The 19,396-nt window shown below is 54.7% G+C and overlaps 1 non-coding gene and 6 pseudogenes across 1 annotated transcript; all 7 read left to right on the plus strand.

The window, feature by feature from the left end:
- Positions 1 to 1,008: 1,008 nt before the first annotated feature.
- LOC137354340 (U2 spliceosomal RNA) lies at positions 1,009 to 1,189 on the plus strand (annotated as a pseudogene).
- A 388-nt stretch (positions 1,190 to 1,577) lies between these two features.
- LOC137354610 (U2 spliceosomal RNA) lies at positions 1,578 to 1,686 on the plus strand (annotated as a pseudogene).
- Positions 1,687 to 12,184: 10,498 nt separating this feature from the next.
- On the plus strand, positions 12,185 to 12,352 carry LOC137354477 (U2 spliceosomal RNA; annotated as a pseudogene).
- A 386-nt stretch (positions 12,353 to 12,738) lies between these two features.
- On the plus strand, positions 12,739 to 12,929 carry LOC137355163 (U2 spliceosomal RNA). Its single transcript, XR_010970800.1, has one exon. It is a non-coding gene; the product is annotated as a U2 spliceosomal RNA (small nuclear RNA).
- A 386-nt stretch (positions 12,930 to 13,315) lies between these two features.
- On the plus strand, positions 13,316 to 13,424 carry LOC137354603 (U2 spliceosomal RNA; annotated as a pseudogene).
- A 5,200-nt stretch (positions 13,425 to 18,624) lies between these two features.
- Positions 18,625 to 18,792, plus strand: LOC137354478 (U2 spliceosomal RNA; annotated as a pseudogene).
- A 386-nt stretch (positions 18,793 to 19,178) lies between these two features.
- Positions 19,179 to 19,287, plus strand: LOC137354535 (U2 spliceosomal RNA; annotated as a pseudogene).
- Positions 19,288 to 19,396: the final 109 nt, after the last annotated feature.

Consider the following 19,396-nt stretch of genomic DNA (forward strand, 5'->3'; position numbering starts at 1 on the left):
CCAAGTGTCACTACGTGCTGAGGTTCTATTTGTCCCCGGTGTTGCGAAGGATGGGCCTGGTCACATTGCCGCGGAACGCACCATGCAGTTGGGCGGCGCCGTACCACCTATCCTTCGTGGAGCAGTTTCTGCGGAAAAACACCTTTGACCACCGGTCCATCAGGCAGTGGTCTGCACGGAATGTCCTCAAGGCCCTACGGGAAAAGGAAACGGTGGATCCTGTCGGATGGTTCCCCGAGCAGACCGTCAAAGTCATTTGGCGGAATGCCTCATCACCAGAACTTTCAAACAAGCACCAAGACGTAGCTTGGCTGGTGGTGAGAAGGGCCCTCCCCGTCAGATCCTTCATGCACACCCGAAGTCTCGCCCCCTCCGCACAGTGCCCCCGCGTTGGCTGTGGTGGGGAAGAGACGGTCGCCCACCTCCTCCTGGAATGTGCCTTTGCAAAGCAGGTGTGGAAAGAGATGCAGTGGTTTTTGTCAAGGTTCATCCCAAGCAGCTCTGTAACACAGGAGTCTGTGCTCTACGGGCTGTTCCCAGGGACGCACACCGAGACAAACATCAACTGCTGCTGGAGGGCTATCAATTCGGTGAAAGACGCCCTTTGGTCTGCCCGAAACTTGCTGGTCTTCCAGCGCAAAGAGTTGTCCACCGCCGAATGTTGCAGACTGGCACATTCCAAGGTCCAGGACTACGTGCTGAGGGACGCACTAAAGCTAGGGGCAGCCGCAGCAAAGGCTCAATGGGGAAAGACCACAGTGTAAGGTTCCCCCACCAAGCTGGACTGAGGGGCTGGATCCATGGGAAACACCTCGAACTGTATCGTTAATATTTTCATTTGCTGTAAATGTAAAACTGTAATTGGCATGACAATAGTGAAATGGAAGGGTTGTGAAGAAACTCATGATAGTATTGAAAGAAACTGATCTCTTTTGCAATGTTTGTATTTTTTCGTGCTGTTTGGAAACTGTTTGCAATGTAATTTTTACAGATTTATATGAATAAAGTATATTTTGGGAAAAAAAAAAAAAAAAAATCTGTTCTTATCAGTTTAATATCTGATACGTCCCCTATCTGGGGACCAAATATTAAATTGATTTTTGGGACAGGGAGATGGAGCAGGGGCTTGCCCCGTCCACTCCATGCATCCACCTGGTATTGCAGTGTTTCCAGGAGCGGTGCAGCTTCCCCCCTCCACGGGGGCGAGACCCCTGCTGAAAAATAGAATTCGCAATAGTGACGGCGCTGCTGCTCGGCTGACTTTGCTGCAGTTTTCTGTGGGTGCTACGCTGTCCCCTGTTGGATTGCCCCGCAGTTGCAGGCCGCCCTTTGCTGCCCAGCGCGCGCGGTTGTCTTTATTCCTGCGCAATGCCTCGCGCAGAAGCGCAAGGAATGGCTGCGCGTGGCATGCACGCGTGCTTTCCTTTCTGCTTGCAAGGCCCGGCAACAAAAGGAGCTCTGGCTCAAAGACCGCCCGCCGTCGCCTCTTTCGCCCGAGGCTCGCCCACCCGGCGGCTACTTTGACGTAGAGGCCGCACGCCGGGCCTGACGCGCGCAGCAAACGCAGTTTTACGGCCATCGCTTCTCGGCCTTTTGGCTAAGATCAAGTGTAGTATCTGTTCTTATCAGTGCTTATTTGATTGAGAAGAGACCATGATCATTGCCTTTTGATCCTGGGGAAGCTTTGAGTAAAATGGCTCTAACCAATTTTCGAGCTTCGGGCCAGGGAGTGCGCAACACCGTTCGGGTGGTCGTGAAGGATAAGGAAGGAGATGCACCGGTCGATCGCACCTTCTTCATCAAGAAAATTCTCTTCGATTGCTGCGGATTTCAAGCGACGGACGTCTTCTGCCTGCAGGATTTCCCCAGCAGTGGATACTTCGACGTGACGTTCCGGAATGTGGCGGGATGCATCAAGTTCCTGAAGGCGTTCAAGGAGAAAGGGGACCGGGCGCCACTGTCGATCCTCACAGCGGAGCCGCTCTTCACGCTTCCGTCACAACGGGACCGGGTGGTGACGATTCACCTCTACAACCCCCATGTTCCGGTGGTGGATGTACTCACCTTTCTCGCCAGGTACGTCGAGGTGGCCGGCAGCAGCACTGATGTCAAGGACCCCTTTGGGATCTGGACCAGCAAGCGGCAAGTCAAGGTGACCTTGAAGGTAGATCCCAGTGGAGCCATCATCCACCCTCCCTCCAGCTTCGCTATCGGGGGAAGTCGAGGCTTCTTGGTCTACGCTGGGCAGCCCAGAGTTTGTCGCACCTGTGGCAAATCTGGTCACATGGCAGCCAACTGCAGCACGGTTGTTTGCAAGAACTGCAAGGAGGAAGGCCATCAGACCAAGGACTGTAAGCAGACTAAGTGTTGCAACTTGTGCGGTGCGGCAGGCCATCTCTACAAGACTTGTCCCAAACGTTGCCTCAGCTATGCTCAGGCCACAAGGTCCAAGGAAAGGCCGGGAGAAGGTTCGACGAAGGCGTCCGCTGTTCGAAAGGAGACCAGCAACCTCTTCCGCAGTGAGGAACTTCAACCTGAGAAGGAAGGGGAGGCGGCTGAAACCAACGACCCAGCACCTCCCCAGCGCCCGGAAACCCCTCCTCCACAGACAGAATCAATGGAGGAGGAGGCAGCAGATGGACAAACAGGTCAGTGGCAAGTGGTCCAGAGGAAAACCGCAAAGAAAAAACATCCCAAAGCCACCACCCAAACCAGTGGCAAGAGGAGGCTCTCTTCTGAATCAGACTGCAACAACTCCTCTTCACTGGACGGGGAAATGCTGGAACGACAGCCCCTTCAAAAGAGGCGGCAGAACTCCGAGATGGATGATAAAGCATCCCAGCCCCCGGGCACTGGAAGCTGTGATGGGCCCAGCGTGCCCCAACCCCAATGCCCCACACGTAACGACGTGGCCAACGCATCTCAGCTCCAGGACACCGGGAGCAAAGACACGTCTGGCGCACCTGAGCTCCGGGAGACCGGGAGCTGTGATGTTTTCGAGGAGGAACAGATGGAAGCAGCTGAGGACAACCCAATCCTCTCTGCCTACAAGACCCCCCCGATGTCACCCGAGCGGCACAAACCCTGCATGAAAAATCAGGAGGGGTTTCTGAGCCCAACCAACGTGAAACTGCTTGCGCATACGATGGGTATGCAGGAACATCCCGAAGGGGAAGGACTGGGACTAGCGAGGACAAATGGTATGGGAAGCAACAACTAATTTTTAGTAAAAAATGGGTGTAAGAATTGCTTCCATTAATGTGCGTAGCATTAAATCTACTACGCGATGTGTTTCAACCTTGGATTACCTCGCCAAGGTCAAAGCTGACCTACTGTTTCTGCAGGAGTGTGGAATACCACACCTCAGCACCTACAGGCAGTGGTCGCGATGGTGGTCCCACGGGCCATCGATCTGGTCGGGGGGTAATGACTGCCGTTCCTCCGGCCTGGGTATTCTGCTGCGGGGAGGTAACTTCACCATCTCCGAAGTTAAGGAGGTGGTGGGCGGCCGCCTCCTCGTAGCAGACGTGATGTACAACAACGCTCCGCTCCGGTTGATCAACGTGTACGCCCCGGTACAACGCAGCGAGCGGCTGACCGTCTTCCAGCAGCTCCCACTGCTGCTGGCGACGTCCAGGCCGGTCATCCTAGGCGGTGACTTCAACTGCATCATCGATGCGGCTGGACGATCCGGCAGTGACGACAGCAAACTGGACGCTACGTCCAGATTCCTAGTAGAAACAGTTAAGGATGCCAAACTGCACGACGTCTTCAGCAAACCTGCAGACGGAGCGCAGCGCAGATACACATGGTCAAGATCGGACGGGTCTGCCCGTTCCAGGATTGACTTCCTGTTTGTGTCCCGTGCTGTCACGGTCGGATCCACCGACGTCAAGCCGGTGTTCTTCTCCGACCACTGCCTCTTACTGGCCGACTGTCACTTACAGGACGACCAGCGGGTTGGCAGAGGGACGTGGAAGCTCAATGCGACACTGCTGACCCCAGAGAACGTTGAGGAACTCAAAAGGGATTACAAAGGTTGGAGGACCGTGAAACCCCTCTTTGAGTCTCCAGTTCACTGGTGGGAAGCGATAAAGGAGAACATCAAGAGGTTCTTCATCCACAAAGGTGTTCAGAAGGCGAGAGAGAGACAGAGGGAACTGTCCCGACTCCAGAAAATTATGCAAAATCTACTCCGGTTGCAGTCAATGGGGGTCGAGGTCAAGGAGGACCTCCAAGAGGTGAAGAGCCAGCAGGCCTCGCTCTTTGCCAAGGAGGCCTCCAAGATCATCTTCCGGTCCAGAGTCCGCTCCATCGAGCAGGATGAGACGTGCTCGCGTTACTTCTTCCAAAAGGTACACAGAGAGAGCTCTGTTATCAGCAGCCTGAAGGAAGAAGATGGCTCGGTAACGTCTTCGCAGTCCGACATACTAAGGATCAGCAAATCCTTTTATGCTGGGTTGTATGACGCGAAGCCCACAGACAGCAGAGCCTCCCAGTCCTTCCTGTCATCTGTCACAGAGGTCTTAGATGACAGCAGGAGGGAGGGACTGGACAAGCCGCTAACTCTGGACGAGCTGACAAAGGCCGTCGAGTCTTTCGAGGCGAGTAAAACTCCCGGGAGCGACGGCTTACCGGTCGAGTTGTACTCGGCCCTGTGGGACTGGGTCGGCCCGGACCTGCTGGAAGTATACGAGAGTATGCTCCTGGCCGGCAGCATGTCAGAATCCATGAGAAAAGGCATCATCACCCTCATTTACAAGCAGAAGGGGGAGAGGGTAGAAATCAGAAATTGGCGGCCCATCTCACTGCTTAATGTTGATTACAAGATTCTGTCCAAAGTCATAGCCAGTCGAGTCAAGTCTGCTCTGGAGCTGGTGATTCACCCCGATCAGACCTGTACTGTACCCGGCAGGAAGATCTCTGATAGCCTCGCGCTACTCAGGGATACGATCGCCTACGTACGGGACAGGAGGGTGGACACCTGCCTCATCAGCCTGGACCAGGAGAAGGCTTTTGACAGGATATCGCACACCTACATGATGGACGTGCTTTCCAAAATGGGGTTTGGGGAGGGAATCTGCAATTGGATACAACTGCTCTACACAAACATCAGTAGCGCAGTGTCAATCAACGGGTGGGAATCGGAAAGTTTCCCGATCAAATCTGGAGTCAGACAGGGCTGTCCTCTGTCCCCGGTCTTGTTTGTTTGCTGTATTGAACCCTTTGCTGAGTCTATTAGGAAGGATGCGAGCATAAGAGGGGTGACAATCCCAGGCAGCGGAGGCACTCAGGTCAAAACCTCCCTGTACATGGATGACGTCGCCGTCTTCTGCTCGGATCCGCTGTCCGTGCGCAGACTGATGAGCATCTGCGACCAGTTCGAACTGGCCTCGGGAGCCAAAGTTAACCACGGCAAGAGCGAGGCCATGTTCTTTGGGAACTGGGCTGACCGATCCTTTGTCCCCTTCACCGTCAGGTCAGATTACCTGAAGGTGCTGGGGATATGGTTCGGAAGGGCCGGGGCGTGCACCAAAACATGGGAGGAGCGAATAGCCAAGGTACGACAAAAGTTGGGCATGTGGGGGCAGCGATCTCTCTCCATTGTGGGTAAGAACCTGGTCATCAGGTGCGAGGCGCTCACGTTGTTGCTCTACGTGGCGCAGGTCTGGCCCATCCCCCACTCCTGCGCCGTGGCAGTCACCCGAGCCATTTTCCGCTTCGTCTGGGGATCTAAAATGGACCGGGTCCGGAGGGACACGATGTTCAAATCTCTGGACATGGGCGGGAAAAATGTACCCAACGTGGCCCTCATCCTGATGACCACCTTCGTGTGCGGCTGCATCAAGCTATGTGTAGATCCCCAGTACGCAAACTCCAAGTGTCACTACGTGCTGAGGTTCTATCTGTCCCCGGTGTTGCGAAGGATGGGCCTGGTCACATTGCCGCGGAACGCACCATGCAGTTGGGCGGCGCCGTACCACCTATCCTTCGTGGAGCAGTTTCTGCGGAAAAACACCTTTGACCACCGGTCCATCAGGCAGTGGTCTGCACGGAATGTCCTCAAGGCCCTACGGGAAAAGGAAACGGTGGATCCTGTCGGATGGTTCCCCGAGCAGACCGTCAAAGTCATTTGGCGGAATGCCTCATCACCAGAACTTTCAAACAAGCACCAAGACGTAGCTTGGCTGGTGGTGAGAAGGGCCCTCCCCGTCAGATCCTTCATGCACACCCGAAGTCTCGCCCCCTCCGCACAGTGCCCCCGCGTTGGCTGTGGTGGGGAAGAGACGGTCGCCCACCTCCTCCTGGAATGTGCCTTTGCAAAGCAGGTGTGGAAAGAGATGCAGTGGTTTTTGTCAAGGTTCATCCCAAGCAGCTCTGTAACACAGGAGTCTGTGCTCTACGGGCTGTTCCCAGGGACGCACACCGAGACAAACATCAACTGCTGCTGGAGGACTATCAATTCGGTGAAAGACGCCCTTTGGTCTGCCCGAAACTTGCTGGTCTTCCAGCGCAAAGAGTTGTCCACCACCGAATGTTGCAGACTGGCACATTCCAAGGTCCAGGACTACGTGCTGAGGGACGCACTAAAGCTTGGGGCAGCCGCAGCAAAGGCTCAATGGGGAAAGACCACAGTGTAAGGTTCCCCCACCAAGCTGGACTGAGGGGCTGGAACCATGGGAAGCCCCTCGAACTGTATCGTTAATATTCTCAATTGCTGTAAATGTAAAACTGTAATTGACATGACAATTGTGAAACGGAAGGGTTGGGAAGAAACTCATGACATTATTGATAGAAACTGACTCTTTTGCAATGTTTGTATTTTTTGGTGCTGTTTGGAAACTGTTTGGCAATGTAATTTTTACAGATTTTTATGAATAAAGTATATTTTGGAAATAAAAAAAAAAAAGTATCTGTTCTTATCAGTGCTTATTTGATTGAGAAGAGACCATGATCATTGCTTTTTGATCCTGGGGAAGCTTTGAGTAAAATGGCTATAACCAATTTTCGAGCTTCGGGCCAGGGAGTGCGCAACACCGTTCGGGTGGTCGTGAAGGACAAGGAAGGAGATGCACCGGTCGATCGCACCTTCTTCATCAAGAAAATTCTCTTCGATTGCTGCGGATTTCAAGCGCCGGACGTTTTCTGCCTGCAGGATTTCCCCAGCAGTGGATACTTCGACGTGACGTTCCGGAACGTGGCGGGATGCATCAAGTTCCTGAAGGCGTTCAAGGAGAAAGGGGACCGGGCGCCACTGTCGATCCTCACAGCGGAGCCGCTCTTCACGCTTCCGTCACAACGGGACCGGGTGGTGACGATTCACCTCTACAACCCCCATGTTCCGGTGGTGGATGTACTCACCTTTCTCGCCAGGTACGTCGAGGTGGCCGGCAGCAGCACTGATGTCAAGGACCCCTTTGGGATCTGGACCAGCAAGCGGCAGGTCAAGGTGACCTTGAAGGTAGATCCCAGTGGAGCCATCATCCACCCTCCCTCCAGCTTCGCTATCGGGGGAAGTCGAGGCTTCTTGGTCTACGCTGGGCAGCCCAGAGTTTGCCGCACCTGTGGCAAATCTGGTCACATGGCAGCCAACTGCAGCACGGTTGTTTGCAAGAACTGCAAGGAGGAAGGCCATCAGACCAAGGACTGTAAGCAGACTAAGTGTTGCAACTTGTGCGGTGCGGCAGGCCATCTCTACAAGACCTGTCCCAAACGTTGTCAAAGCTATGCTCAGGCGGCAAGGTCCAAGGAATGGCCGGGCGAAGGTTCGACGAAGGCGTCCGCTGTTCGAAAGGAGACCAGCAACCTTCTCCGCAGTGAGGAACTTCAACCTGAGAAGGAAGGGGAGGCGGCTGAAACCAACGACCCAGCACCTACCCAGCGCCCGGAAACCCCTCCCCCACAGACAGAATCAATGGAGGAGGAGGCAGCAGATGGACAAACAGGTCAGTGGCAAGTGGTCCAGAGGAGAACCACAAAGAAAAAACATCCCAAAGCCACCACCCAAACCAGTGGCAAGAGGAGGCTCTCTTCTGAATCAGACTGCAACAACTCCTCTTCACTGGACGGGGAAATGCTGGAACGACAGCCCCTTCAAAAGAGGCGGCAGAACTCCGAGATGGATGATAAAGCATCCCAGCCCCCGGGCACTGGAAGCTGTGATGGGCCCAGCGTGCCCCAACCCCAATGCCCCACACGTAACGAAGTGGCCAACGCATCTCAGCTCCAGGACACCGGGAGCAAAGACACGTCTGGCGCACCTGAGCTCCGGGAGACCGGGAGCTGTGATGTTTTCGAGGAGGAACAGATGGAAGCAGCTGAGGACAACCCAATCCTCTCTGCCTACAAGACCCCCCCGATGTCACCCGAGCGGCACAAACCCTGCAGGAAAAATCAGGAGGGGTTTCTGAGCCCAACCAACGTGAAACTGCTTGCGCATACGATGGGTATGCAGGAACATCCCGAAGGGGAAGGACTGGGACTAGCGAGGACAAATGGTATGGGAAGCAACAACTAATTTTTAGTAAAAAATGGGTGTAAGAATTGCTTCCATTAATGTGCGTAGCATTAAATCGACTACGCGATGTGTTTCAACCTTGGATTACCTTGCCAAGGTCAAAGCTGACCTACTGTTTCTGCAGGAGTGTGGAATACCACACCTCAGCACCTACAGGCAGTGGTCGCGATGGTGGTCCCACGGGCCATCGATCTGGTCGGGGGGTAATGACTGCCGTTCCTCCGGCCTGGGTATTCTGCTGCGGGGAGGTAACTTCACCATCTCCGAAGTTAAGGAGGTGGTGGGCGGCCGCCTCCTCGTAGCAGACGTGATGTACAACAACGCTCCGCTCCGGTTGATCAACGTGTACGCCCCGGTACAACGCAGCGAGCGGCTGACCGTCTTCCAGCAGCTCCCACTGCTGCTGGCGACGTCCAGGCCGGTCATCCTAGGCGGTGACTTCAACTGCATCATCGATGCGGCTGGACGATCCGGCAGTGACGACAGCAAACTGGACGCTACGTCCAGATTCCTAGTAGAAACAGTTAAGGATGCCAAACTGCACGACGTCTTCAGCAAACCTGCAGACGGAGCGCAGCGCAGATACACATGGTCAAGATCGGACGGGTCTGCCCGTTCCAGGATTGACTTCCTGTTTGTGTCCCGTGCTGTCACGGTCGGATCCACCGACGTCAAGCCGGTGTTCTTCTCCGACCACTGCCTCTTACTGGCCGACTGTCACTTACAGGACGACCAGCGGGTTGGCAGAGGGACGTGGAAGCTCAATGCGACACTGCTGACCCCAGAGAACGTTGAGGAACTCAAAAGGGATTACAAAGGTTGGAGGACCGTGAAACCCCTCTTTGAGTCTCCAGTTCACTGGTGGGAAGCGATTAAGGAGAACATCAAGAGGTTCTTCATCCACAAAGGTGTTCAGAAGGCGAGAGAGAGACAGAGGGAACTGTCCCGACTCCAGAAAATTATGCAAAATCTACTCCGGTTGCAGTCAATGGGGGTCGAGGTCAAGGAGGACCTCCAAGAGGTGAAGAGCCAGCAGGCCTCGCTCTTTGCCAAGGAGGCCTCCAAGATCATCTTCCGGTCCAGAGTCCGCTCCATCGAGCAGGATGAGACGTGCTCGCGTTACTTCTTCCAAAAGGTACACAGAGAGAGCTCTGTTATCAGCAGCCTGAAGGAAGAAGATGGCTCGGTAACGTCTTCGCAGTCCGACATACTAAGGATCAGCAAATCCTTTTATGCTGGGCTGTATGACGCGAAGCCCACAGACAGCAGAGCCTCCCAGTCCTTCCTGTCATCTATCACAGAGGTCTTAGATGACAGCAGGAGGGAGGGACTGGACAAGCCGCTAACTCTGGACGAGCTGACAAAGGCCGTCGAGTCTTTCGAGGCGAGTAAAACTCCCGGGAGCGACGGCTTACCGGTCGAGTTGTACTCGGCCCTGTGGGACTGGGTCGGCCCGGACCTGCTGGAAGTATACGAGAGTATGCTCCTGGCCGGTAGCATGTCAGAATCCATGAGAAAAGGCATCATCACCCTCATTTACAAGCAGAAGGGGGAGAGGGTAGAAATCAGAAATTGGCGGCCCATCTCACTGCTTAATGTTGATTACAAGATTCTGTCCAAAGTCATAGCCAGTCGAGTCAAGTCTGCTCTGGAGTTGGTGATTCACCCCGATCAGACCTGTACTGTACCCGGCAGGAAGATCTCTGATAGCCTCGCGCTACTCAGGGATACGATCGCCTACGTACGGGACAGGAGGGTGGACACCTGCCTCATCAGCCTGGACCAGGAGAAGGCTTTTGACAGGATATCGCACACCTACATGATGGACGTGCTTTCCAAAATGGGGTTTGGGGAGGGAATCTGCAATTGGATCCAACTGCTCTACACAAACATCAGTAGCGCAGTGTCAATCAACGGGTGGGAATCTGAAAGTTTCCCGATCAAATCTGGAGTCAGACAGGGCTGTCCTCTGTCCCCGGTCTTGTTTGTTTGCTGTATTGAACCCTTTGCTGAGTCTATTAGGAAGGATGCGAGCATAAGAGGGGTGACAATCCCAGGCAGCGGAGGCACTCAGGTCAAAACCTCCCTGTACATGGATGACGTCGCCGTCTTCTGCTCGGATCCGCTGTCCGTGCGCAGACTGATGAGCATCTGCGACCAGTTCGAACTGGCCTCGGGAGCCAAAGTTAACCACGGCAAGAGCGAGGCCATGTTCTTTGGGAACTGGGCTGACCGATCCTTTGTCCCCTTCACCGTCAGGTCAGATTACCTGAAGGTGCTGGGGATATGGTTCGGAAGGGCCGGGGCGTGCACCAAAACATGGGAGGAGCGAGTAGCCAAGGTACGACAAAAGTTGGGCATGTGGGGGCAGCGATCTCTCTCCATTGTGGGTAAGAACCTGGTCATCAGGTGCGAGGCGCTCACGTTGTTGCTCTACGTGGCGCAGGTCTGGCCCATACCCCACTCCTGTGCCGTGGCAGTCACCCGAGCCATTTTCCGCTTCGTCTGGGGATCTAAAATGGACCGGGTCCGGAGGGACACGATGTTCAAATCTCTGGACATGGGCGGGAAAAATGTACCCAACGTGGCCCTCATCCTGATGACCACCTTCGTGTGCGGCTGCATCAAGCTATGTGTAGATCCCCAGTACGCAAACTCCAAGTGTCACTACGTGCTGAGGTTCTATCTGTCCCCGGTGTTGCGAAGGATGGGCCTGGTCACATGGCCGCGGAACGCTCCGTGCAGTTGGGACGTGCCGTACCACCTATCCTTCGTGGAGCAGTTTCTGCGGAAAAACACCTTTGACCACCGGTCCATCAGGCAGTGGTCTGCACGGAATGTCCTCAAGGCCCTACGGGAAAAGGAAACGGTGGATCCTGTCGGATGGTTCCCCGAGCAGACCGTCAAAGTCATTTGGCGGAATGCCTCATCACCAGAACTTTCAAACAAGCACCAAGACGTAGCTTGGCTGGTGGTGAGAAGGGCCCTCCCCGTCAGATCCTTCATGCACACCCGAAGTCTCGCCCCCTCCGCACAGTGCCCCCGCGTTGGCTGTGGTGGGGAAGAGACGGTCGCCCACCTCCTCCTGGAATGTGCCTTTGCAAAGCAGGTGTGGAAAGAGATGCAGTGGTTTTTGTCAAGGTTCATCCCAAGCAGCTCTGTAACACAGGAGTCTGTGCTCTACGGGCTGTTCCCAGGGACGCACACCGAGACAAACATCAACTGCTGCTGGAGGACTATCAATTCGGTGAAAGACGCCCTTTGGTCTGCCCGAAACTTGCTGGTCTTCCAGCGCAAAGAGTTGTCCACCACCGAATGTTGCAGACTGGCACATTCCAAGGTCCAGGACTACGTGCTGAGGGACGCACTAAAGCTTGGGGCAGCCGCAGCAAAGGCTCAATGGGGAAAGACCACAGTGTAAGGTTCCCCCACCAAGCTAGACTGAGGGGCTGGATCCATGGGAAACCCCTCGAACTGTATCGTTAATATTCTGAATTGCTGTAAATGTAAAACTGTAATTGACATGACAATTGAGAAACGGAAGGGTTGGGAAGAAACTCATGACAGTATTGAAGGAAACTGATCTCCCTTGCAATGTTTGTATTTTTTGGTGCTGTTTGGAAACTGTTTGGCAATGTAATTTTTACAGATTTTTATGAATAAAGTATATTTTGGAAATAAAAAAAAAAAATCAGTTTAATATCTGATACGTCCCCTATCTGGGGACCAAATATTAAATTGATTTTTGGGACAGGGAGATGGAGCAGGGGCTTGCCCCGTCCACTCCATGCATCCACCTGGTATTGCAGTGTTTCCAGGAGCGGTGCAGCTTCCCCCCTCCACGGGGGCGAGACCCCTACTGAAAAATAGAATTCGCAATAGTGACGGCGCTGCTGCTCGGATGACTTTGCTGCAGTTTTCCGTGGGTGCCAAGCTGCCCCCTGTTGGATTGCCCCGCAGTTGCAGGCCGCCCTTTGCTGCCCAGCGCGCGCGCGTCTTTTTTCCTGCGCAACGCCTCGCGCAGAAGCGCGAGGAATGGCTGCGCGTGGCATGCACGCGTGCTTTCCTTTCTGCTTGCAAGGCCCGGCAACAAAAGGAGCTCTGGCTCAAAGACCGCCCGCCGTCGCCTCTTTCGCCCGAGGTTCGCCCACCCGGCGGCTACTTTGACGTAGAGGCCGCACGCCGGGCCTGACGCGCACAGCAAACGCAGTTTTACGGCCATCGCTTCTCGGCCTTTTGGCTAAGATCAAGTGTAGTATCTGTTCTTATCAGTTTAATATCTGATACGTCCCCTATCTGGGGACCAAATATTAAATTGATTTTTGGGACAGGGAGATGGAGCAGGGGCTTGCCCCGTCCACTCCATGCATCCACCTGGTATTGCAGTGTTTCCAGGAGCGGTGCAGCTTCCCCCCTCCACGGGGGCGAGACCCCTGCTGAAAAATAGAATTCGCAATAGTGACGGCGCTGCTGCTCGGCTGGCTTTGCTGCAGTTTTCCGTGGGCGCTACGCTGCCCCCTGTTGGATTGCCCCGCAGTTGCAGGCCGCCCTTTGCTGCCCAGCGCGCGCGCGTCTTTTTTCCTGCGCAACGCCTCGCGCAGAAGCGTGAGGAATGGCTGCGCGTGGCATGCACGCGTGCTTTCCTTTCTGCTTGCAAGGCCCGGCAACAAAAGGAGCTCTGGCTCAAAGACCGCCCGCCGTCGCCTCTTTCGCCCGAGGCTCGCCCACCCGACGGCTACTTTGACGTAGAGGCCGCACGCCGGGCCTGACGCGCGCAGCAAACGCAGTTTTACGGCCATCGCTTCTCGGCCTTTTGGCTAAGATCAAGTGTAGTATCTGTTCTTATCAGTGCTTATTTGATTGAGAAGAGACCATGATCATTGCCTTTTGATCCTGGGGAAGCTTTGAGTAAAATGGCTATAACCAAATTTCGAGCTTCGGGCCAGGGAGTGCGCAACACTGTTCGGGTGGTCGTGAAGGACAAGGAAGGAGATGCACCGGTCGATCGCACCTTCTTCATCAAGAAAATTCTCTTCGATTGCTGCGGATTTCAAGCGACGGATGTCTTCTGCCTGCAGGATTTCCCCAGCAGTGGATACTTCGACGTGACGTTCCGGAACGTGGCGGGATGCATCAAGTTCCTGAAGTCGTTCAAGGAGAAAGGGGACCGGGCTCCACTGTCGATCCTCACAGCGGAGCCGCTCTTCACGCTTCCGTCACAACGGGACCGGGTGGTGACGATTCACCTCTACAACCCCCATGTTCCGGTGGTGGATGTACTCACCTTTCTCGCCAGGTACGTCGAGGTGGCCGGCAGCAGCACTGATGTCAAGGACCCCTTTGGGATCTGGACCAGCAAGCGGCAGGTCAAGGTGACCTTGAAGGTAGATCCCAGTGGAGCCATCATCCACCCTCCCTCCAGCTTCGCTATCGGGGGAAGTCGAGGCTTCTTGGTCTACGCTGGGCAGCCCAGAGTTTGTCGCACCTGTGGCAAATCTGGTCACATGGCAGCCAACTGCAGCACGGTTGTTTGCAAGAACTGCAAGGAGGAAGGCCATCAGACCAAGGACTGTAAGCAGACTAAGTGTTGCAACTTGTGCGGTGCGGCAGGCCATCTCTACAAGACCTGCCCCAAACGTTGTCTCAGCTATGCTCAGGCGGCAAGGTCCAAGGAATGGCCGGGCGAAGGTTCGACGAAGGCGTCCGCTGTTCGAAAGGAGACCAGCAACCTTCTCCGCAGTGAGGAACTTCAACCTGAGAAGGAAGGGGAGGCGGCTGAAACCAACGACCCAGCACCTACCCAGCGCCCGGAAACCCCTCCTCCACAGACAGAATCAATGGAGGAGGAGGCAGCAGATGGACAAACAGGTCAGTGGCAAGTGGTCCAGAGGAAAACCACAAAGAAAAAACATCCCAAAGCCACCACCCAAACCAGTGGCAAGAGGAGGCTTTCATCTGAATCAGACTGCAACAACTCCTCTTCACTGGACGGGGAAATGCTGGAACGACAGCCCCTTCAAAAGAGGCGGCAGAACTCCGAGATGGATGATCAAGCATCCCAGCCCCCGGGCACTGGAAGCTGTGATGGGCCCGGCGTGCCCCAACCCCAATTCCCCACACGTAACGACGTGGCCAACGCATCTCAGCTCCGGGACACCGGGAGCAAAGACACGTCTGGCGCACCTGAGCTCCGGGAGACCGGGAGCTGTGATGTTTTCGAGGAGGAACAGATGGAAGCAGCTGAGGACAACCCAATCCTCTCTGCCTACAAGACCCCCCAGATGTCACCCGAGCGGCACAAACCCTGCAGGAAAAATCAGGAGGGGTTTCTGAGCCCAACCAACGTGAAACTGCTTGCGCATACGATGGGTATGCAGGAACATCCCGAAGGGGAAGGACTGGGACTAGCGAGGACAAATGGTATGGGAAGCAACAACTAATTTTTAGTAAAAAATGGGTGTAAGAATTGCTTCCATTAATGTGCGTAGCATTAAATCGACTACGCGATGTGTTTCAACCTTGGATTACCTTGCCAAGGTCAAAGCTGACCTACTGTTTCTGCAGGAGTGTGGAATACCACACCTCAGCACCTACAGGCAGTGGTCGCGATGGTGGTCCCACGGGCCATCGATCTGGTCGGGGGGTAATGACTGCCGTTCCTCCGGCCTGGGTATTCTGCTGCGGGGAGGTAACTTCACCATCTCCGAAGTTAAGGAGGTGGTGGGCGGCCGCCTCCTCGTAGCAGACGTGATGTACAACAACGCTCCGCTCCGGTTGATCAACGTGTACGCCCCGGTACAACGCAGCGAGCGGCTGACCGTCTTCCAGCAGCTCCCACTGCTGCTGGCGACGTCCAGGCCGGTCATCCTAGGCGGTGACTTCAACTGCATCATCGATGCGGCTGGACGATCCGGCAGTGACGACAGAAAACTGGACGCTACGTCCAGATTCCTCATAGAAACAGTTAAGGATGCCAAACTGCACGACGTCTTCAGCAAACCTGCAGACGGAGCGCAGCGCAGATACACATGGTCAAGATCGGACGGGTCTGCCCGTTCCAGGATTGACTTCCTGTTTGTTTCCCGTGCTGTCACGGTCGGATCCACCGACGTCAAGCCGGTGTTCTTCTCCGACCACTGCCTCTTACTGGCCGACTGTCACTTACAGGACGACCAGCGGGTTGGCAGAGGGACGTGGAAGCTCAATGCGACACTGCTGACCCCAGAGAACGTTGAGGAACTCAAAAGGGATTACAAAGGTTGGAGGACCGTGAAACCCCTCTTTGAGTCTCCAGTTCACTGGTGGGAAGCGATAAAGGAGAACATCAAGAGGTTCTTCATCCACAAAGGTGTTCAGAAGGCGAGAGAGAGACAGAGGGAACTGTCCCGACTCCAGAAAATTATGCAAAATCTACTCCGGTTGCAGTCAATGGGGGTCGAGGTCAAGGAGGACCTCCAAGAGGTGAAGAGCCAGCAGGCCTCGCTCTTTGCCAAGGAGGCCTCCAAGATCATCTTCCGGTCCAGAGTCCGCTCCATCGAGCAGGATGAGACGTGCTCGCGTTACTTCTTCCAAAAGGTACACAGAGAGAGCTCTGTTATCAGCAGCCTGAAGGAAGAAGATGGCTCGGTAACGTCTTCGCAGTCCGACATACTAAGGATCAGCAAATCCTTTTATGCTGGGCTGTATGACGCGAAGCCCACAGACAGCAGAGCCTCCCAGTCCTTCCTGTCATCTATCACAGAGGTCTTAGATGACAGCAGGAGGGAGGGACTGGACAAGCCGCTAACTCTGGACGAGCTGACAAAGGCCGTCGAGTCTTTCGAGGCGAGTAAAACTCCCGGGAGCGACGGCTTACCGGTCGAGTTGTACTCGGCCCTGTGGGACTGGGTCGGCCCGGACCTGCTGGAAGTATACGAGAGTATGCTCCTGGCCGGTAGCATGTCAGAATCCATGAGAAAAGGCATCATCACCCTCATTTACAAGCAGAAGGGGGAGAGGGTAGAAATCAGAAATTGGCGGCCCATCTCACTGCTTAATGTTGATTACAAGATTCTGTCCAAAGTCATAGCCAGTCGAGTCAAGTCTGCTCTGGAGCTGGTGATTCACCCCGATCAGACCTGTACTGTACCCGGCAGGAAGATCTCTGATAGCCTCGCGCTACTCAGGGATACGATCGCCTACGTACGGGACAGGAGGGTGGACACCTGCCTCATCAGCCTGGACCAGGAGAAGGCTTTTGACAGGATATCGCACACCTACATGATGGACGTGCTTTCCAAAATGGGGTTTGGGGAGGGAATCTGCAATTGGATCCAACTGCTCTACACAAACATCAGTAGCGCAGTGTCAATCAACGGGTGGGAATCTGAAAGTTTCCCGATCAAATCTGGAGTCAGACAGGGCTGTCCTCTTTCCCCGGTCTTGTTTGTTTGCTGTATTGAACCCTTTGCTGAGTCTATTAGGAAGGATGCGAGCATAAGAGGGGTGACAATCCCAGGCAGCGGAGGCACTCAGGTCAAAACCTCCCTGTACATGGATGACGTCGCCGTCTTCTGCTCGGATCCGCTGTCCGTGCGCAGACTGATGAGCATCTGCGACCAGTTCGAACTGGCCTCGGGAGCCAAAGTTAACCACGGCAAGAGCGAGGCCATGTTCTTTGGCAACTGGGCTGACCGATCCTTTGTCCCCTTCACCGTCAGGTCAGATTACCTGAAGGTGCTGGGGATATGGTTCGGAAGTGCCGGGGCGTGCACCAAAACATGGGAGGAGCGAGTAGCCAAGGTACGACAAAAGTTGGGCATGTGGGGGCAGCGATCTCTCTCCATTGTGGGTAAGAACCTGGTCATCAGGTGCGAGGCGCTCACGTTGTTGCTCTACGTGGCGCAGGTCTGGCCCATACCCCACTCCTGCGCCGTGGCAGTCACCCGAGCCATTTTCCGCTTCGTCTGGGGATCTAAAATGGACCGGGTCCGGAGGGACACGATGTTCAAATCTCTGGACATGGGCGGGAAAAATGTACCCAACGTGGCCCTCATCCTGATGACCACCTTCGTGTGCGGCTGCATCAAGCTATGTGTAGATCCCCAGTACGCAAACTACAAGTGTCACTACGTGCTGAGGTTCTATCTGTCCCCGGTGTTGCGAAGGATGGGCCTGGTCACATTGCCGCGGAACGCTCCGTGCAGTTGGGCGGCGCCGTACCACCTATCCTTCGTGGAGCAGTTTCTGCGGAAAAACACCTTTGACCACCGGTCCATCAGGCAGTGGTCTGCACGGAATGTCCTCAAGGCCCTACGGGAAAAGGAAACGGTGGATCCTGTCGGATGGTTCCCCGAGCAGACCGTCAAAGTCATTTGGCGGAATGCCTCATCACCAGAACTTTCAAACAAGCACCAAGACGTAGCTTGGCTGGTGGTGAGAAGGGCCCTCCCCGTCAGATCCTTCATGCACACCCGAAGTCTCGCCCCCTCCGCACAGTGCCCCCGCGTTGGCTGTGGTGGGGAAGAGACGGTCGCCCACCTCCTCCTGGAATGTGCCTTTGCAAAGCAGGTGTGGAAAGAGATGCAGTGGTTTTTGTCAAGGTTCATCCCAAGCAGCTCTGTAACACAGGAGTCTGTGCTCTACGGGCTGTTCCCAGGGACGCACACCGAGACAAACATCAACTGCTGCTGGAGGACTATCAATTCGGTGAAAGACGCCCTTTGGTCTGCCCGAAACTTGCTGGTCTTCCAGCGCAAAGAGTTGTCCACCACCGAATGTTGCAGACTGGCACATTCCAAGGTCCAGGACTACGTGCTGAGGGACGCACTAAAGCTTGGGGCAGCCGCAGCAAAGGCTCAATGGGGAAAGACCACAGTGTAAGGTTCCCCCACCAAGCTAGACTGAGGGGCTGGATCCATGGGAAACCCCTCGAACTGTATCGTTAATATTCTGAATTGCTGTAAATGTAAAACTGTAATTGACATGACAATTGAGAAACGGAAGGGTTGGGAAGAAACTCATGACAGTATTGAAGGAAACTGATCTCCCTTGCAATGTTTGTATTTTTTGGTGCTGTTTGGAAACTGTTTGGCAATGTAATTTTTACAGATTTTTATGAATAAAGTATATTTTGGAAATAAAAAAAAAAAATCAGTTTAATATCTGATACGTCCCCTATCTGGGGACCAAATATTAAATTGATTTTTGGGACAGGGAGATGGAGCAGGGGCTTGCCCCGTCCACTCCATGCATCCACCTGGTATTGCAGTGTTTCCAGGAGCGGTGCAGCTTCCCCCCTCCACGGGGGCGAGACCCCTACTGAAAAATAGAATTCGCAATAGTGACGGCGCTGCTGCTCGGATGACTTTGCTGCAGTTTTCCGTGGGTGCCAAGCTGCCCCCTGTTGGATTGCCCCGCAGTTGCAGGCCGCCCTTTGCTGCCCAGCGCGCGCGCGTCTTTTTTCCTGCGCAACGCCTCGCGCAGAAGCGCGAGGAATGGCTGCGCGTGGCATGCACGCGTGCTTTCCTTTCTGCTTGCAAGGCCCGGCAACAAAAGGAGCTCTGGCTCAAAGACCGCCCGCCGTCGCCTCTTTCGCCCGAGGTTCGCCCACCCGGCGGCTACTTTGACGTAGAGGCCGCACGCCGGGCCTGACGCGCACAGCAAACGCAGTTTTACGGCCATCGCTTCTCGGCCTTTTGGCTAAGATCAAGTGTAGTATCTGTTCTTATCAGTGCTTATTTGATTGAGAAGAGACCATGATCATTGCTTTTTGATCCTGGGGAAGCTTTGAGTAAAATGGCTATAACCAATTTTCGAGCTTCGGGCCAGGGAGTGCGCAACACCGTTCGGGTGGTCGTGAAGGACAAGGAAGGAGATGCACCGGTCGATCGCACCTTC

Source organism: Heterodontus francisci, chromosome 41 (genome assembly GCF_036365525.1).
Source record: "Heterodontus francisci isolate sHetFra1 chromosome 41, sHetFra1.hap1, whole genome shotgun sequence".
Classification (NCBI taxonomy): Eukaryota; Metazoa; Chordata; class Chondrichthyes; order Heterodontiformes; family Heterodontidae; genus Heterodontus; species Heterodontus francisci.